The sequence below is a fragment of the Dreissena polymorpha genome, chromosome 1, assembly GCF_020536995.1.
Source record: "Dreissena polymorpha isolate Duluth1 chromosome 1, UMN_Dpol_1.0, whole genome shotgun sequence".
Taxonomy (NCBI): domain Eukaryota; kingdom Metazoa; phylum Mollusca; class Bivalvia; order Myida; family Dreissenidae; genus Dreissena; species Dreissena polymorpha.
In genome coordinates, this window is record NC_068355.1 from 83,145,152 (window position 1) to 83,153,972 (window position 8,821).

The 8,821-nt window shown below is 33.0% G+C and overlaps 2 long non-coding RNA genes across 4 annotated transcripts; one reads left to right on the forward strand and one right to left on the reverse strand.

Moving 5' to 3' along the window:
* Positions 1-1,839: 1,839 nt before the first annotated feature.
* LOC127838279 (uncharacterized) lies at positions 1,840-3,436 on the forward strand. Of its 3 annotated transcripts, XR_008029753.1 has the most exons (4): positions 1,840-2,027; positions 2,194-2,395; positions 2,580-2,646; positions 3,215-3,436. It is a non-coding gene; the product is annotated as an uncharacterized LOC127838279 (long non-coding RNA). The 3 variants fall into 3 exon arrangements; XR_008029752.1 differs by lacking the exon at positions 2,580-2,646; XR_008029751.1 differs by lacking the exon at positions 2,580-2,646 and having other exon boundaries at positions 2,194-2,325.
* Positions 3,437-4,017: 581 nt separating this feature from the next.
* On the reverse strand, positions 4,018-6,368 carry LOC127838276 (uncharacterized). Its single transcript, XR_008029750.1, has 3 exons — positions 5,964-6,368; positions 5,518-5,603; positions 4,018-4,797 (listed from the first exon to the last, which is right to left on the reverse strand). It is a non-coding gene; the product is annotated as an uncharacterized LOC127838276 (long non-coding RNA).
* Between the last annotated feature and the right edge of the window lie 2,453 nt (positions 6,369-8,821).

Below are 8,821 nucleotides of genomic sequence, written 5' to 3' on the forward strand. Positions count from 1 at the left end.
ACCAATAGTTGTTATTCGGAACTCTCCGGTCTGGGGTTTTTCCGATATTTGAGCACGCGCGGTAGGTACAAACAAAGGCTGGCGCGAAAATTTAAACCGATAACTTACATTTGAGAAGTTCGCTATATTTTCCATTAAAACGTCGTCGTAATGCCAACAAAAAGATGCAGTTGGGGAACGTGCAATAGTGACAGCCGTTATTGCCACAAACCGCATATGACTGGTGTACCGTTTTTACCCTTTCAAAAGCCAAATGTGGACATGGAAAGATGTTACACTGGATAAAAAATGTGCGCGTCATCACTCGACCTTATCAGCGGAAAAGATTGGGAAACACCATTATATTTGTTCAAAAGTTTGTAATCTTTTATAAAATCCATGTGCATTCATTTTTTATTTGTATAAAATTCATACTGATCGCATTTTACTTGTATGAAAACGGTGTAACACGATAAGACTGCATGAACATGTAATAATATTGACTCCATTTGCTTTGCACTTGCACTTATTTAGCCTATATTACAATGAACAAACCATTTTGTTGGATTCTCAATGCAACGCTTGTTTACATGGCACAAATAACCCTACCGTGTTATTTTGAAGTGCATCAGTCTTTGCAAAATTCTTAATGTGACAGTTATGCATTTTGAATCGTATCTCGTCGTTGATCGGTGGGTATTAAAGCAAAATATTGGGATATGGAGGAAATGAAGATTGCATGCCAGCCAATTTGAATAATCGCGCAGACACACATTTTCAAGGGGGGTATGTCTAAACGATATTACAGTACTGTACGATTAAATACCAGTTTACTACCAGTACAAATAAGCGGAACCACATTAATGGTATTTTACTAATTTTATTATTTTGGATGTTGAATGCTGTAAACAGTGGTCGGAGTCTTGGTCGCAAGAAATACACACCATATCCCTTTTAAGGGGTCATTTTTTTATTGTAGATTTGAACTTCTCTTTTTTTAATTCTTCGGACAATGTGTAGTCAGCTGCGTACCATGACAACAGGCAACTACGAGCCTGAAAGTTAAACGTTATTCTAACCACACTCGAACGAATAAAGAACAGATTCCCGTTCATTGGACGCGTAGTTGATTAATGAAGATATATAACAGCTGTTCAAACGGTCGTAAAAATTATTGGTGCATCATGATGAAAATATTGCATATTCAAGCTTTCGTCAAAGATATTTTATCAAAATCATTATAATAAATTTATCATCGATGATAGTTATTTGAAACAATGTCTATTATATATTTCTATAACAAGGTATGTATTATAGAGTTGTAATAGATGAATGTTATGGGTAGGTCCGTTTCTCAAAAATTAGGAATTGACTGCGTTTTTAACTTCGAAGAACATCGCCCTAAAATGCATTTCAGACGCATTCAGGTAATGTGCAGATTGGGAGGGCCGTTCGCGCTGTAAGCGAGTACATGTGTACATTACATTACAATAACAATCAATGCATTTACTAGTGTTTACCGTTATGAAGAAGATGATTTTTGTAAGTTCCTACTATATACATTTTAGCAAAAACACAAGTTTTATCAGTATTGGTCCAGAGGTTTAAGAGGATTTATTGTTGAAGTAAAAATGTTCGCACACGCGGCACAACAGTTGACGATAGACGACAAGTATTGTTTGTTTTTTGCAAATTAGCAAGCTGGTACCATCTATATTCCAAACACCCAAACCAAGCTGATAAATCAGGCATTTCAATTCGTCTTTGAAAAAACATTAATACAACCAATGAACTCAGTTTTGAGTGATAAATGTTTTTAACAGCTAACTGTGATTGTAAAGCAACTTTGCACATCCCACCTCTTATCTGCACATGAACATGTACTTTTAATAGCGAGCTCGCTGAGCCGCCGTAGGCGGCTCGACAGCTCGCATTACGTTAACACGTGTATTGGACTGTAGATCTACACAGGTTGTTGTTTTGAAAAGTTTGGTATCTTCGCGCGCAACCGAACCTGATATCCGAAACCGGAACTGGAAATTTTGGAAGTAAATAACCAGCGTCTCCTGATTGATCATAATGATAAAATAGAAAAAAAGATCAAATTTACGGCTTTTAAATATTTTAAAATTCTTCTCTCTATTATTATTATTGTTACTATATTTCGAATAAAGCATCAGCATTCTTCGTGTAAAAACATTTGTCTTCATTCAGGGACTTCCCCGTTCGATGACGTCATCACAAAATGTATCCAAGTAACGAATGACGTCACCGTTTTGTGTGTACATAGCAAGTGTCAACACCGACCGCTACTCGCACTTTTTATTAAAAATGATGACAAAACAAGTAAGTGCTATTATTTATTGGACGATTGCCATTGAGGAACAAACACGCGATTGGTTCGGCATGTACTCAGGTACCAAACTTTTTCAAACAACAATCTGCACAGTCAAATACTCGATTTCATAATCATTTCACATAGTGTTTTTTCTTTCACTGTCTAAGCCATGCATTACATTTAAATTTAAAGGTGGTAAATCACATTTGAGTATCATTTCAACATGACCAAACTTTATTATCTGATATTGTACATATCCAAGGTGCCTGAACCACGTGACTTTTTCGGCTATGTGTGGGACAATCGGATGTAAACAAACGTCGCTTCAGGTAACCTTTTGATAATTTCATCATTATTTCAAAACCATTTTCAAAAAAACAAAGACGAGTGCCCGGTCATTGTCAAAAGACACAAAACTTTGGTAAGTTTGCGCTCAATAATTAAGTAATTTTTCCAAAAAGTGCAACCGCGTGCTTGAAAACACACGAAGTGAAATGCTATGTTTGGTATATTTTTTATTCGATCAACAAAAACGTAGATTACAATATTGTCGAGGGTTTAAAAAATAGGGCGGACATTGTAATTCTTCATAGAGAAGCTACATACATTGTATATTTGCGCAAATACATCTGATTCGGAGTGTGTGTATGAAAATGTAATGATGCTATGTGTGGGACAAATTTTTTAAATGCTTTGTGTGGTATACAAACTAAACTAGAGAATCGAAAGATTGACATTAACGTCAATTACATTTAAAGTCTGTCTGAATAACAAAAGTTGGTCAATAAACATTGTTGTTAGTGTTTTGCGCGCCTTAAATATGATAATCCTACGTTCATGTAACTATAAATTATCATGATTGTCGATAACTTATATTCATATTTTGTTTACTTTTAGAATGCCTTTGTTTGCGAACAGTGTGGCAGAGAGGTCAAAACACGGTCGGGGATCTCCTAACACAAAGCCACCCACGCACGGACAGGAAAAAAGTTCCGTTGGGCAAACTTTTTCTTGTTTGTTTCTATAAAATATATTGTTACAAAATGTTGAATTTTCAGTGAATTGTTACTGCCGACTAATGCACTTGTTTAATACACAAATCGTAAGGATTGTTTGTGCAAGATGTCATGTGAATATTATTGCAACAAAACTACAAAAAGTGTTAGTTGTGTGTTTTTAGCAGGAATGTGTAGGCATTTTTGACTGTAACGAATTTAATAAATAAGCATAAAGAGATCATAAGCATTTTTAAACAAATAGACACTAGGATCAATGACATTTTTTTCTGGAAAATCATGTATTTGTATGTAAATCCTATTGAGCTATCTGATATATCACACATGCTATTTTTTAAGTTTAACAGTTTATATCAGTTGTATTTTGTTCTTTTCAGGGAGATTAAAGTATTTTTGGAAGCACCTTCAAGAGACGTACTGATATCTTGATCAATGAAAAGTTGTCATATACAAACATGTATAGTAAATGTTCCAAAGTTTAAATGACTGTTTGATTTATTACCAGATGGTGCAAGTATTGCAGGGAAAGAAAACAATCAAAGTAAACATTACATAAAATTTGACATTTCAACAAATTGAACAACATTATATGATTTAATGTTAATTACTTGGTGCAGTGGTAAACAAGATCTTGCAGCGCCCTTTCATGACCGGGGCGAATGGGTATTTTCATTAAACATCTCAAACTATTGTCAGTTATTCAGCTTTCATTTGAATTTGAGTAAATTAAGTATTGATGCAATTCAATATGTTTGTTGGCATAATGACCCCCACAAGTCAAGACGTTTTGGCGATGATCATTTGTTATGACTTAATTGAAGCATTCATATGTTTGAATAGCAAGATTTGCAAATTCATAAATTGACTGATTACAATTTCTTTGTGAATACTAATGTACTTCTTTATGTATTTGGCGCTTTAATTTCTATTGTTACATGTGCATGCTAGTTATAAAGTAATGGTATTATTAATGACGTGTTTATTTTGATATACTGAAGATATTCATGGAGATTATATTGGAATAGACCACAAACAAGCATTATTGGATTCGAAGATGTTCAAATGGAGATGATATTGGAATAGACCACAAACACGCATCATTGGATTTAAATTATTTGTTATGAAACACCTGTTTTATTAACACACATTATCAGATTTTATATTCATCTAATCAATTTTAGTAATAACATAGATACAAAACCGATAAATATACACACATATCAATACACACACTTTGTTTTGCTTATGCAAAAATACATGTTAAATGGTATGTTTGCGTAGTTAGTTGAAATAGCTTTCCATAAACATCACAGAATGAAGCGGGGTCCCTGTCTCTGTCACCGTGGTTTTGATTTTTAACTTGCCACATATCACCTTCCGTGTGGTTTGATGGTGTTCATGTAGTTCTTACACAGCTTCGAACCTTAAAAGCGTTACAGATCTTTCGACTAATCCTTTTCAAGTCTGAAAAACAAAAGAAGTAAAACCCATTTTAAAGCATGTGCTCTTATTTATTTTCTTTGTCATTCATTAAAAAATGGACCAAATTCAATAATCAGGCAGAAATATCAATCATTATATTTATTTAAAGACAATAAATAAAACAAAGAAATATTATATTTCAACATAACATGTATGCTTTAATAAGAATTAAGTTCAGTTAAACATAAATTGGTTAATCATTACACGATTACTTCAGTATTCAATAATGTAACATTTGGTTAATTTGATATATTTTCAGGACAGACTAAAGTTTATGTTCTAGATTCTTACAAAACTGTGTTCAGATTAAATGCAGAATTCTTGTATACCACACATAGCATTTAAAAAATGTATCCAACACATAGCAGTATAACATTTATATACACACACTCCGAATAAGATGTATTTGCGCAAACATACAATGTAAGTAGCTTCTCTATGAAGAATTACAATGTCCGCCCTATTTTTAAACCCTCGACAATATTATTATCAATGTTTTTGTTGATTGAACAAAAAATATACCACACATAGCATTTCACATCATGTGTTTTCAAACACGCGGTTGCACTTTTTGGAAAAAAATACTTAATTAATTTTGCGCAAACTTAACAAAGTTGTGCCTTTTTACAATGACCGGGCACTCGTCTTTGTTTTGTTTTTTAAATGGTTTTGAAATAATGAAGAAATTATCAAAAAGGTTACCTGAAGCGACGTTTTGTTTACATCCGATTGTCCCACACATAGCCGAAAAAGTCACGTGGTTCAGGTACCGTGATATCTATTCTCTTCTATTGCAAAAAATACAAGAATTTAGCTTACTTGTTATGCCTCACAAAATGGCATGATTCAAACAAATATTGCTACCTTTGACAATATCTCATAGTGAGGGAGATAGTGCTCTTATTGACATCTGGGCTAACCTTTCTGGTAAAGAACATTCTAAATTAATTATTTGATAATTACTACAAATACTAATAGTGCAATGTTTATAGATACTATAAAATGTGATTGATTCAAGCAATCAAAAGATGTGATCAAATGTGATTAACCATATTTAAAACATAAATTCAAATAAATATAAATAACTTTGAGGTGGGTGACATGACAGTCGCTACCTTTAGTACAGTGGCTGACTTGACATTCTATACCTTGAGTACGGTGGGTGACGTGATAGTCGCTACCTTGAGTACGGTGGGTGACGTGACAGTCGCTAACTAAAATGACGTTTAAACAGTAGTTAGGAATATACAAATTAATTTAATCCTAGTATTTTGGTACTTAAAAAATATATACTTACAAGTGTAAAATTATCAAAGTGTTATATCAATGGTATTAAATAATATGTTTTGGTGGGTGACATAATTATCGCTGACCTACCTTGCATTTATTCCTCAATTATGGTAATTTGAAATTACTTTGACTTTAAATGCTCACAAAGGAAAATAAAACAAAAATGCTGCCTGGCCCTTGTGAAATCTAAGTACAGTATGCAACATGGAGAAATCATTGCTGATGCCAGTGAAAATTATAATTGAGAAGGTAGCAGCAGTTGGCTGTTCTAAATTTTACATTGTAGGTTCTAGTTGATTGTTTAGTGTTTTAAGGAGGAAATGCCAAGGACATACATAATAGATTATTATATAGCTCCTTGGTATATACCAATCTTTGTTTGCTGCACAATTTGTTTATCACGGTTTTTCAATAAATAGGAACACCAGGGGTGTACAATTGATTTTTTTAAAATATTTACGCATGCGTTTTTGATATGTTTATTGAGGAGCCATATCCATCACACACGTACATGCGAAGTTTTACATGCATATCTATTATACTTTTTTATATATGATGGTTTGTTTGTGCCCGTGTATATTATTCAACAGAGCCTACTCTAAATGTCTGTTACTTTGTTTTATTGTCAAATATGCAGAATATAAACGACTGTATAATGTACAGAGGATTTTACAATAAAAGTACCTCATTCTGAAGATGCCTATCTGTTTGTAGAGACCGTCAGTGAAGTGTTTCTTTTTTATCTCACGAAAATTTCAATGATCAAATGAAGAAAGAAAAATTGTGTTGTCTCATTTTTTTAAATATGTACTGAACACAAGTTTTGTATTTTGTATAAAACGTGTTGTGTTGATTTCGATATAATGTTAATTACAAAATAATCATATTTATGACTGAGGTGAACCACTAATTACATATGTTTATTCGTTCTGTTTCCTATATAAGTGCACTTCAATAAATTTAAACGACACTATAGAGTAACGGAAATTTAATAAACATTGAAAAATGTATTGTGTGAAGCAAACATTAAACAATAGCCGATACAGAGCTTTCGCGCTAAACATGCAGAAATGGATGATAATGGCATTATCTATACAAAATATTTCTTAAGTGTGACATATATTACTTGTGAAAAATAGTGTTAACTGAGCATTTAGACCACACAAACTGTTCCTTTGCAGATTTACAATATTAACATAATATAATTTAGGCACACACATAAGTGCTAGCATTCTTTATAAACCATTGCAATGAAATAAACACAATGGAAGTATAAATCCCAATCTCCCAACATGCCTGAAACGTTATATATGTTACAAGTCACGGATATTTTATCGTCACGGACATTTCTGCGATCGCATATACCAGAAGGGGTAATCACGTGATAGTCAAGATGACGACGTCCATACCGAGACAATTATTTTTCGTCGTTTTATACCCTTTATTACCTCTGTTTATTTTTAAATGACGCTCACTTTCCAGCCATATCAGTAAAAGGTGATTAGCGTATATTTCGTATTTAAATTCGCTAAATATCTCGACTTGACTCCCCGCAAATTTTCTTAATGGAGCCCTAATTAGGTCATTCCGCTAAGAAATTTCGCACCGAGTAAAGTCGAAATGTAGAGCGAATATTACTATGAAATAGTAGCCAGTAACTTTCTTCCTAATATGGCTGGAAAATGAGCGGCATAAAAAAATACAAGTAATAAAGGGTATAAAACGACGAAAAATACCTGCCTCGGCATGGACGTCGCCATCTTGTTTGTCACGTGATTACCCCCTCTGATATACTATTCAACTTCTTTGACTTTAGCCCATTATTGTGTGGGTATATTCATTTATACCAGTAAACCGAAAGTTTAATTTATTATAAGCACTATTGCTAAATCTAATACTGTTCATAAAGGTTCTGAATATTCACGCGAGTGTTGTTTTCCAATTGAAACATTCTGTTTGACTTCCCCGTAGCAATTGGTGCTGCAATAGTTTACATTTACATATTTACATATTTGTTTTCGAAGAAAATGCATTGTTTAAAACCAACAGTATCACAGAGGTTACTTATATGTGGATGGTATAATGTAATTAATATGAGAAGGCGACAGTAACGGACATTTAAATTAGATGTTTTGTTAAATCACTTTTGCTAACTATTTGATCTGAAATGCCAAACTACGATTAATTTTTATTTTATATGAATGGGTTTATAATGTATAACAAGGATAGCCCGTGTTTTATATCGTCAATGTGTCGTTATTACCTGGCGACAGGCATTGTTCCTATTTATTGAAAAACCGTGTATAGTTTCATGTGTTACGCAATATTCACCTTCGATATATCTTCTCTTCAGGTATACATAATTATCGAAGTATAGGTCACTTTATGGTTTAGATAATTACTTATTAAAATATTAGAGTTATTTAGTTACAAGGACTGTTCTGTTGCTCTTATCCGCAGTTGGTATTCAAACCATATATATTTTACCAGATTTGTGCAAAATAAGGTGATTTTATCTCAACTATACACAGTCGGCAAATTAATTAGCATCATTTTTACAAACAGAAGCTTTTGTGGGCTTTTCAAACATTAACTCATTTGAGCTTTTGAACTGACAATATACTGTTCTAAATCATAACAAAATATAAATTAAATGTAATTCTTTGTAAAATTTTCTTAAGCAAGGTATCATGCTATTATACAACATTGCAGTTTA